Here is a 12,367-nt window from a genome sequence, read left to right as displayed (position 1 = left end):
TTCAACAACATAATATGCCCTCGCTCAATATGAACATTCCAAATGGGTTTGGAATTGAACACAAGCTTTTGGTACGCAAAATAGGGATTAAATGTTGTAAACAACCCAGCTGGCCCAATATTGTGATGCTCAAATATTCGTCCATCAACAGGACTCTAACCAGCTAAACATGGTGACCGACCTCAAAGACTTGATGCCTTACGATTGTTCAACAGGCAGGTTATACGAAGAGTAAAGTGAATGAGAGAAGATGACAGTGAAACGACTCCAGACAAAAGAACAAGAACAATTTCAACAACTAAAAGAACGTTACGTAGTTTCAAATTAAGGTCTGTGATTTGGTGATGAATACTGGAAATCTATATTGATGCACACAGACATTTGCAGGATTTAATTTTTTTTTTTTTTTTACAAGTTGCTGTACGTCGCACAGACACAGATAGGTCATATGGCGACGATAAGATAGAAAAGGGCTAGGAGTGAGAAGAAAGCGGCCGTGGCCTTAATTATGTTACAGCCCCAGCATTTATCTGGTATGAAAATGGGATACAATGGTAACGGTAAACCATCTTCAGGGCTGCCGACAGTGTCTCCCGAATACTGGATACTGGCAGCACATAAATGACTGCAGCCATGGAGCTCGGTATTTGCAATCATGGTATTCATATTAACTACTATTGCCGGCTTTCTGAGCCCATGTTAGTGTAGGGCTCAGGTGGGTTGTGTTTTATGGTACTGAAATACACCAGCTTCGTCTCAGCAGATTTACTACTGATTCCTGCGGGACAAAATTCAGGCACCTGTGTGTCTCCGGATACCGTGCAAGTAATTATTAGGACATAAAACTAATTAAATCACCATCATCATCATCAGTAAAGGAAATCAAAGAGAAATTTGGAAAGGGAATCACAGTTCAAGGAGAGGAAATCAAAACCTTGAGATTTGCCGATGATATTGTTATTTTATCTGAGACTGCAGAAGATCTCGAGAAGTTGCTGAATGGTATGGATGAAGTCTTGGGTAAGGAGTACAAGATGAAAATAAATAAGTCCAAAACAAAAGTAATGGAGTGCAGTCGAACGAAGGCAGGTGGTGTAGGAAATATTAGATTAGGAAACGAAGTCTTAAAGGAAGTAGATGAATATTGTTACTTGGGTAGTAAAGTAACTAACGATGGCAGAAGTAAGGAGGACATAAAATGCAGACTAGCACAAGCAAGGAAGAGCTTTCTTAAGAAAAGAAATTTGCTCACATCAAACATTGATATCGGAATTAGAAAGATGTTTTTGAAGACTTTCGTGTGGAGCGTGGCATTGTATGGAAGTGAAACATGGACGATAACTAGCTCAGAAAGAAAGAGAATAGAAGCTTTTGAAATGTGGTGTTACAGAAGAATGCTGAAGGTGAGATGGATAGATCGAATCACGAATGAAGAGATACTGAATCGAATGGGTGAGAGGAGATCTATTTGGCTAAATTTGACAAGAAGAAGAGATAGAATGATAGGACACATCTTAAGACACCCAGGACTTGTTCAGTTGGTTTTTGAAGGAAGTGTAGGTGGTAAGAACGGTAGGGGTAGACCAAGGTATGAATATGACAAGCAGATTAAAGCAGATGTAGGATGCAATAGTTACGTAGAAATGAAAAGGTTAGCACAGGATAGGGAGGCATGGAGGGCTGCATCAAACCAGTCTATGGACTGATGACTCAAACACAACACACATCATCATCATCATCATCATCATAATCATCATCATCATCATTATCATTATAATAAAAATCTTCCGGGCTATTATGCCGTAGTCCACTCCTATCATTCCTTCCAGACGTTTCGACTACTGCTGCGCTAGTCATCTTTTGTGACGTCGTGTAGGTACTTTCTCCTGTATCCCGCTGACGACTGCGTTGGTTGATACTTTTTTCCTGTGAGATCAAGTATATGGGAGCCCCAGCGCGAAAAGTACGCCCTCCTACTCATCTGTTTCCGTGGCTACCTGATGAGTCAAAAAAAGTCGCAAGTACCTATACCATTTCCTACCGGGGATGGTAGGGTGGAATTGAAACTCACTCATCGCTGGGCTGTAACCTGATTTCAACCAGAAACGGAATTTTGAATCTGTTAGTGAATACCTGACGTGTTGTTAAATTTGGAATAGGCCGAAACGTACAATTTGGAATACAGGAGCCAAGGGCCGCAACCTTACGTAGAAACTAAGGACTCACACATCAGAGATTGTGCCCATTTCATAAACAGATTGCGACACTTGCGACTACAACCGGGGAATATAGTCGTTAGTTTTGACGTCGTCTCGCTGTTCACTATGGTACCAATCAAGGATACTCCAGAACACAATAAAAATCTATTTCCAGATAAGACAATAGTTTTATTTCAACATGTACATGTACATTTTTTCAATGGAAACATGGCTATAAATGGTAGTTCAATAAATTTAGTGGATAGAAAAATCACACTAATTCTTTGAGTAGTGATTTTAGCTCACCCTAATAACCCATATGTAAAAACTTTACAAACTCCTTTATGTGCTAAGTACTGAATCTGCAAGAATAGGTGAGCGCTCCAGTTCATTAATAAGTTGGTCTTTCTTCTTATAAAATACCAATATTGTTTTTCACGGCTCTAATGGGTAGCTTGCACGAAGCCAGGTCTCTGTTTCTCTCTCCGTCACTCACAACTCATCACCCGGATACACTCAATAATTTTAATTAATCCATTTACATGTTTATGTAAATGTTACCTAAACAGTAGTCTGCTTCTTGATATTCATTTCATTCATAATTTTCGTCAGATAACACCTTGAATATCCATTAAGTTGTTCGTTTCTTAACGAGTGGAGTAAGATTTTTTGAATACATTTGTATTTTTGTGCTATGAAAGCTACTTGCTAAGATAATGTATTCAAAAGTAGTCCTTCAGCGTGCATGTATTTATTATAAATTCGTCTGTGATAGAGATCTCATTACGCCGCTGCTTTCTATTCAACAATTTTTCAGAATATAATTTATTTCCTTTCACAGTACTTGAAGCCGCGCCGTGGGAGTGGAGAATACCACCGAGCCAGCTGCTAACTATTGTTCTAATGTTTGTGTTGGACAGACCATCCGTTGTCTTGGATTGACGCTGGAATATAGTATCTGGGAGGGAATATAATGATTTTAAAATGAAATGTTCTATTTCTGGACTCCTTTAGGTCTTGCTAGTAATCCAAAGTTACTTCAGGTAGGTGAACACGTGAAGGTAGTCAAGTTTCTAGATTGCCGTGACCGTTGATATTGTGATCATAGCCAAGCAGCTTCTAGTTTTACATAGAATGAGACCTACAGGAATGTGACTTGTTTCATTTTCGACATCCCACATGAATTGCCCGGGGTTAGAAATCACGGCCGCCTTGGTGAGAAACGAACGACAATGTCACTTGGTTATCAAGCTCTTAGGTGAAATACAAAAGAAATTACCGATCTCTGTGTTTGCCCCCAACATCTTCGCAAGGAACCCTTCCTCGGACACTTCCGGTACTCAAAGCCATACGCCATTTCACCTTCGCAAGGGTTCTCAAATTGTGAGTATGGAATACTGATGAACAACTGCACCTAAACAACTGTGTCCAGCTTGAGAGACATGAACCAATAGGAAGATTCTGTGGCTGATTTAATGGAAGAATTTTGTCCTCCGATAGACCAGGGATTCTCGTGTAGATACGGCGAAATTGTGGTTGAGACAAGAAGTCATCCAGGGAAGTAACTACCATGCCAGTAGAATGATAAAAACCTTTAGGGGCTTACGTGTGGAGCAGAAAGAAGAAAGGGTGATCTATTCTGAAGGAAGGAAGGAAGGAAGGAAGGAAGGAAGGAAGGAAGGAAGGAAGGAAGGAAGGAAGGAAGGAACCGAATACTGGCGTAACATTAGAGCGAATGGATGAAGAAGATCAATGCAAATACAATACCAGTACATTGAATGTTGTTACTCCGCAGTACATAGTCGCAAAAAAGAAGAAGAAGAAGAAGAAAGTGAAGAAGATTACTGTTCTACCTCAAAGGCGGGCACAATTCGGCTTAATGAGCAGCGCTCCATCTCAGGTAGGTAAAGGAGCAAAGTGTGCGCTCTGACAGAAGGTATATACACGGCTCTAGTGAAGAGGCGCGTACGGTATCTAAACAGATTTAAAATTTAACAATTTTGCCTAATATCTAGTTCTATGCAGTGCATTAGATTATAGGAGGAAAGAAAATAAGTTATTTTGTATACAAACGCCTTGTGCTAAGTAAATACGTTTAATCATATTAGTTTCACTAGGTTATGAGTAGGAAACAAAACGTATTTTGACAGTGATAATAAATACACCTTTGACTGCAATCGAACTATACGATTGTATTGCATAGACATAGTAATACTCAGCCAGGTACATTGCAGTGGCTTTGATTGCGCCTGGACTCTGCATATCGCCATCTAGTCCTTACAGCACGAACTATTAGAAGTCAGCTGCTCTCTGCTCTTACCGGCGCTCAAGCCGTTAGCTCTCTCATTGCCCACCTATGATCTAGCTGATTTCTTATTGCCTCCACTTACTTGAACCCTGACTGTATTACGTTAGTGAGGCATAGGCCGTTTATCACCCTTCCCTTGCTTTCTTAATGCCTTCATACGTTTCCCTGAGATTAAAGATGAAAGAAATGATCATGATTATTTCCTGAAATTTTGTTCCTGAGTTTGTAAACGTAGGCCAAAAGTCACAAATATACAGATTTAGTTTTAAAGCTCCCCGATATAGCCGAATTCAAACTGCCAATCTTAGGAACAGAACTATTATGACGAACAGACTGTATTCTTGAAGACGGATTGAAACGGAAATCAGCAGCACTATCATTCTGTGGCTATCGTATGATAGGCTACGTCATAATTGTACTTTTCGCTCCTCATTTCCATTTCAGCATTTCGGGTTCTTAAATACTGATGATCAGCCACCTTGTTATGCTTTTTATGAGTGAACCCTGTCTACTGGCTAGGGTTATGGTATCAGTACTTAAGCACATGGCTGTGCTTTACGCGGTCAAAGGTATTAAGTATTCATGATCAATGAGGGGCACACTGTATCATCCAGTGTTAAATAAGGAATTACTGAAAATCATCTCCAGATAGCTCAACGGTGGAATTTAAATTCTCCCTTTACCCAATCTTCGAATAGTGACGGCGACGACGACTACAGTTCTTCCAGAACAGGACACTAATGTCTTAAATTCTTCTAATCTACCGTCACACTGCAGAATACATTTTAGAAAATAGTATGATCCCTTACCGTCTGAATTATGAGATCGATATATAACGTTAGTTATGAGATATGATTGAAGGTTCCGTTCTAAAAAGCGAAGGGCATTTGGGTGCTGTACTTGTGGCTCCGCTGGTAATCGCACTCGTAACCTGTGCAATGTATGGCTCTGGCGGTCCGGTCTCCGCAGTGCTGATAAGCGGGATTGGATCCGACTTTTGTGAACATTGTGAACTGGAAAAAGGAATAGACGGGTATAAAATACAGTTTATACGCTATGAAACAGCCACAGTTGGGGGCAAGCTTTACTATGGGCTCGACATCCAATAGTCCATTTTCTTAACGTTCGGTTTTATATGGTGCAATACATAGACATATATCATTGATAATATCACATATTTGAAATAAAATGTGTATGTATATGTGTTCTCCTGCTTCAAACAAGTCGTATACGGTGAAGTTACCATAGCACAAAGGTTACGTTGAACCCGAACAGTCTGCCACAATGTACTTTATATCGACCTGATGGTTTTATCGTCGATCGCAATAAAGCTATATTTTCTCCTCGCTGTCTGTTCCAGAATAGCTTAATGAGAGAGACAGGGAAGAATAGATATTACTTTCTCTATAAGGACGTCTAGTATTTAACTCACAGAGCGGCGATAGGAAGTTAAATCATTACTATCATCTCAGACGATCTGTAACACCGCGGGCGGTGTCCACATCGTGAATAAGATTTGCCTCGGTAATACTTATTGACAGTTATACATCTTTGCATGGAATAATTCAGAAGTGTAACTGATGAAATGCAATATTCAGATAAAATTTACCATTTTGCTGAGTTTATGTATATTTCGTGATGGAATAACCAATTACGGCGAAGATAAGGACAGAAAGATATATAATTATATTGTTCCAAGCAAGGAAGGTCATTTACAAAAAGTATTTTCGCTTTACTCGAAAGGACGTGGGTTCAGTTCCTCATCAGGAAATCGAGCTGAGAAATGGGACTTATTCTCTAGTGGAGCAGTGGCCCTGGAGTTTAATCAGTCTGCAACAAAAAATGAAGACCAGTTTAATTCCTGGGGACAATGACGATCCTGCATAGGGCTAAAAAGCCCATCTCACATACTGCCGATGCCGGATAGTAGGTGTGTTATATCTTGTACTCCTCCATGGACTGTACGGAGATTTGCTTTCCATACATAAAATACCATGGTGCATCAGCCCCGAAATGCCGTGGCCTACCAAGCGATCGCTGCTTAGTCCGAATGCCTGCAAATTACGGGGTGTCATGTGGTCAGCACGGCGAATTCTCACGGCCGTTATTCTTGGCTTTCTAGTTGGGATACACCTCCTCAACGTCAGATAGATCCTCTATTGCAATCACGTAGGCTGAGTGGACTTCGAACCAGCCCTCAGATCCAGGTAAAAATTCTTGACCTGGCTGGCAATCGAACCCGTGATCTCCGTGTAAGAAGCAGGTATGCTACCCCTCCATGAACTTTGCACACATGGGCACGCATATTTAAAATACGTTTGTGTAATTTTTGTAAAGTTTCATTTTATGGAAGAATACAGGGATAGAAAAATGATTGCTGGGTATTTCCGAAGAATGTTGAAGGTGAATTTGGCAAGTATGCTCGGAAATATTATAAGGAATAACGTTGCCGGGAAGAGAACTATTTGGCTGTATTTGATCTGAGCAAGAGATAGATTAATAGTCCATGTTTAGGGCAACGGTAACATGAACGAAATTACAAAGAGAGAGGTTGTATAGAGCAAGGTGGCATAAACAAATTGTATGAAACCAGAGTATGAATTGATGTCACCGGGGACATTCCATTTGGGAATGTAGGTTGTCAGACACGGATTTCCTAGCTTAGTGTAGCACTGCTCACTTTGTTGTGCCAGCCTCTTCTTCTAGTTTAACTTTCCTATCTAACATCTCGTGTTTAACTATCGTTTCATACCGATGGAATTACGTTTAGTAGACGGAGTGAGAGAGAGTGGTTCTTCCCTTTCATAAGAGTTTCCTTCATTCTTCGAAAAGTTGAATCTCTTACTCTCCTGATTAGAGTTAGGAGGCAACGGCTGCCTCGGTATTCTCCCTGTCGTGCAATATGCACCACCACAGGAATGATGAAAACAAAAATGCTGTCTTGCTGAGGACCTGATCTTGATTAAACTACCTTTCATGTATCCCTTGAATCACGCCAGTGTCTTTCCAGGCTACATAGATGCGTAAACTTTTGAATTACATCACATTCATCCACATTGGAAAGTATAATAATAATAATAATAATAATAATAATAATAATAATAATAATAATAATAATAATAATAATAATAATTGGTTTTATATCCCCCTTATTAAACACTGCCAACCACCACAGAAAGACGAAATGGCCAGTATATATCTCCACATGTCTCCTTGGCTGAATGATCAGCGTAGTCGCCTTCGGTTCAGATGGCTCCTGGTTCGATTCACAGTCGGATCGGAGATTTTAGTATCAGATGGTTAATTGCCCTGACTGGAGAATCGGGTGTTTGTACTGTCACCAACATGCCTCCAACCCACACACCACACACAACATTATCCTCCACTACAATAATACCTAGTTTCCTAAATACGGCAGATGCCACCCACCATCGTCGGAGGATCTGCCTTACATGGGCTGCACCAGGCTAACATTAGCCACACAAAATGATTATATCTCCACATTCGGTTGGCGTCAAGAAAGGCAACTGGCCGCAAAAGTGGGTCGAGCCTACGTATGTGTCACTAGTCGCATCCTCCAACACACCAAGGTGTGGAAGAAGATGAGGGGGAGGGGGAGGTGGAAGAGGAAGAGGTGGTCATCAGAGTAGGTAGGCTAGATGACAAAGGAATGAAAAGCCCTAAAATAACAGAAAACCATGTCCTCAATTTATAAAATGATAAAATACCAAATTCGACAAATATTTATCTGTAATTTCAGTGGCCGGGCTGAGTGGCTCAGGCGGTTGAGGTGCTCGGCTTCTAACCCCAACTTGGCAGGTTCGATCCTGGCTCAGTCCGGTAGTACAGTATTTGAAGGTGCTGAAATACCAGCCTCCTATCGGTAGATTTACTGGCACGTAAAAGAACTCCTGTGGGACTAAATTCCGGCAAATCTGCGTCTCCGAAAACAGTAAAAGTAGTTAGTGGGACGTCAAGCAAATAACATTATTACTGTAATTTCATTGGAGCTTCTATGCCGTACATTTACGTTTTCGAAAGCCTAAGCTTTTACACTTCAATTTTATTTTCAGTTTGACATCGAAATGAGAGCTCTAACTATATCCCAGAATTTAACTATGAACTATGATATTGTAATACACTTTACACGTCAAGACGTAGTATTGTACATTTAGTACTGTCGCATTTCCTACCCTCCAGTAATGCGACTACCTAAGAAAGAATTAACGTTGATGTGAACGTCATACTGGTATTCTTCTCGTGATAAGCCAGACTAGCTTATCACGAAATGAAGAACTAGTATACGAGGCACTATCAGATTAGAATTGAAGTTGTGCAGGGCACATTCCACCGTTTCTACATCTCCTGATTAAGATAGGATAACAACCGGTCTCCTAATGATCTGAACTCTTAAAGCCTCATTAAGCGATTTACAGTACTTTGCAGGTAGGGTGTTCGCCAATCCCCGCTCTCATTAACCTGGCAGACTCTCCAGTCCTGTCCCCTTCATCTTCCATCTCTCATTACGGAACTTCCGCCATATTTTTTCTCATTCAACCATCCAAGATTTTAATAGGATTTAATTAGATTCGAGAGTCTAAACTTTTGAAACTTGATGATAAATTTTTTATCTTTCACTTTTGGCCACGAGACAATACATTAAACTGCATATCCTCAGTTAATCTGGAGCAATGTCTACACATACTTACGGAAACAACGGTCAGCTCAACATGTCGGAAATAATGAGATATCAAGAAAAGTTCTTTTGATCTGCTTTGCTTTTCATGGCGTATGTCTCGAAGGTAGAAAGGTCAGCAGTGGTCAGTATGGAAACTTTGGAAACTAAAACACAAATCGATCATGGCCTTAAAATGAGAAAAAACTGTTCTATATTCACACTTTTGATCTTACAAGCTTTTTGTGTTATGATGTTAACGTTGTTCCGTTTGAAATCATCAGTGTCTTATACCTGTGAATTAATTTAATAATAATAATAATAATAATAATAATAATAATAATAATAATAATAATAATAATAATAATAATAATAATAATAATAATAATAATGTTACGTCTCCCTAAATATATTTCAGTGTTTCGGAGACTCCATGGTGCCGGAAATTTTCTCGCAGGAGCTCTTGAACGTATCAGTAAATCTACTGACACGAGGTTGACGTATTTGAGCACCTTCAAATACCACCGCACTGAGCCGCGATCAAACCCTTCAACTTGAGCTTAGAAGGCCAACGCTCAACCGCCTAAACTACGCAGCCCAGCCGTAATGTACGTATGTATGTACGTATGTATGTATGTATGTATGTATGTATGTATGTATGTATGTATGTATGTATGTATGTATGTATTGTTCTCAGCACAAAGGCTGTCTGGAACCTCACCAGGCCATAAGTTGCTATTACGTATCAGTATGCTGTTGAGTACTCAGCCCGTAGGCTGATTGGATCCTCAAGAACTCTGACACTTGCAGTCACAGATGGCCTAGGCGTCGCTGAAGTAGGCTTACAAATGAAATGAAGAATGAGATAGTTTCCCATTGCTTTCCTCTCCGAATAGGAAGTTGCTAGTACATATCGGTGTGCCAATCCCACTGAAGCGCACGCAACAACCGCGAACCTATGAGTGACATTTTCACACCATTCATAACAGGGAATGGCTGCATAAGGAATGACATTACTACAGTCACCCATACGTCAGTTATTTCGATATCGTCAAAGGAATGATTATCAGATAGGTCAACGAAAGTAAACATTTTTCTAGTCCATACCAGAAGACATTAATGAAGTGTAAACACTAGGTCTTGCCAGCAAAGGAAGATCAAAGCCCACTGAAATGCGCTCACTATCTAAACCTATGAATGACATTTTCAAAACGTTCTTAAGCGGGATTGGCTGCATAAGGAATGATATTACTACTACCCCTCACACCCCCTTCACTTTCATAAGGCTAAACTCAAGGATGAGCCTGACCAGGTCAATGAAGTAAAAAACCTTGATCGAAACCATACCTTAATTCAAGGTGCACTGTAAACTCTAGGTATTGATACAGATTCACTAGTATACGTTTGCTGGCGAGACGTAGTGTTTATTGTACTTTCTGGTACAGGCTACATCAAATTATTTACTTCTTTGACCTGTTATAGATTCATCCTTCCCCGGGGATGGAAAGTGTTCTACCATCCTCCATACTCTCCATATTTAAGTCCCTGCAACTTCGATCTAATCTCTAAGATGAAGACATTCTGCAAGCAATCGATCGCTCTCTCCGCATCATCCAAAGGTTAGGTAGTGGTACCGGTATTCAAAGGCTTTCGCGTTCCTGAGCACGTTATATGCAAAGCAGGTCGCTACATCGAAGGCCTGTAAAACTTCGAACCTTGTATATGTGCTATTTGTCTAGAAGGTGCGTCTAAAATGTACGGCAAATAGACCATATCGCAGTGGCAGCACTGCGTGTAGTGCACGTGAATAGAGAGAAATCTCGAGAAGCGCCACGTAGCGTTGTACTCACGGAGTTGAGAGGTTAGTCTGCTGCAGCCAGTCTAACGTAATAGTTGTGAAGGTTCGTGTCATAGAGCAATGGAGAAACGCGTAAACATCAAGTTTTGTTACAAATGGGGGGGGAAACCGCGACGGAGACGCTTGCGATATTGCTGCAAGCGTAGTAAAGCAGAACGGACGTGGTGCACCATCGAGAGTTTACTGTCCATCCCGACTAGTGTTTGAACCAGTCAACCATCAACGTATGTAGATCCGTATTCAGCATTTAAAAATGAATGATAAACTAGAACTACGAAGAACGTGACTTTCAGCTGGGTCTCTCCTTAAAGTAGAACAGCCGGGCTGAGTGGCTCAGACGGTTAAGGCGCTGGCCTTCTAGCCCCAACTTGGCAGGTTCGATCCTGGCTCAGTCCGGTGGTATTTGAAGGTGCTCAAATACGACAGCCTCGTGTCGGTAGATTTACTGGCACGTAAAAGAACTTCTGTGGGACTAAATTCCGGCACCTCGGCGTCTCCGAAGACCGCAAAAGTAGTTAGTGGGACGTAAAGCAAATAACATTATTATTATTATTATTATTATTATTATTATTATTAAAGTAGAACAGTGGCGTTAGTGTTTTGAACTCATATGACGTATGTTGTACTATCATCCCATTATTACTGCATTTTAAACTAGCATTATACGCTGCCAAGACAAACGCTCACAAAAGTGGGGCAATTTATATTCTCGTGGCTTGGAGCTGGTGACAGCTGGTTGTCAGCAGGGGAATCCCTTTAATACGTACATTTCCATTTTACTTTCAAGTACAACATATCCATGTCCGTCTACATGTGTCATGACTGACAGGTTATACGGAAAAGCTTACGCGAGTTGTTAATGAAGGAAACAAATGAACCTCCAGTCCGATCAATGTAACTGTATGAAAACATTTATGTCGAGTATGATCCACAAATTCCTTAATATAGAAGTGAGAACCAGTTGACGGAAAGTAAGAGAAACAAACAGGTACTTGCCCACTGCAACGGACGGACACTGACTCTTAGGATGAATGATCCTGAAACTAAATAGCCACGAACCTGCTACGCAGGCGTAGCAGGGGGAGAGGTGATACTCCCACGTGGCGCGTCCCAGGTGGCGGATAGGGGGGTCCTAACCGGCTTGCCGGCGGACTTGAGGGAAATAAAATACCTCTCGCGGACCAAACACACACCCCCTGTGGGTGGGGGAGGCAGACGAATAATACGCCCACGGTATCCCCTGCCTGTCGTGAGAGGCGACTAAAAGGGGCGACTAAGGGTTGATTGCATTCGAACCATGAAACTACGTGTGTATAGTACCACCATGC

This window comes from Anabrus simplex, chromosome 3, assembly GCF_040414725.1.
Source record: "Anabrus simplex isolate iqAnaSimp1 chromosome 3, ASM4041472v1, whole genome shotgun sequence".
Lineage (NCBI taxonomy): Eukaryota > Metazoa > Arthropoda > Insecta > Orthoptera > Tettigoniidae > Anabrus > Anabrus simplex.
Note: the sequence above shows the minus strand (reverse complement) of the source record.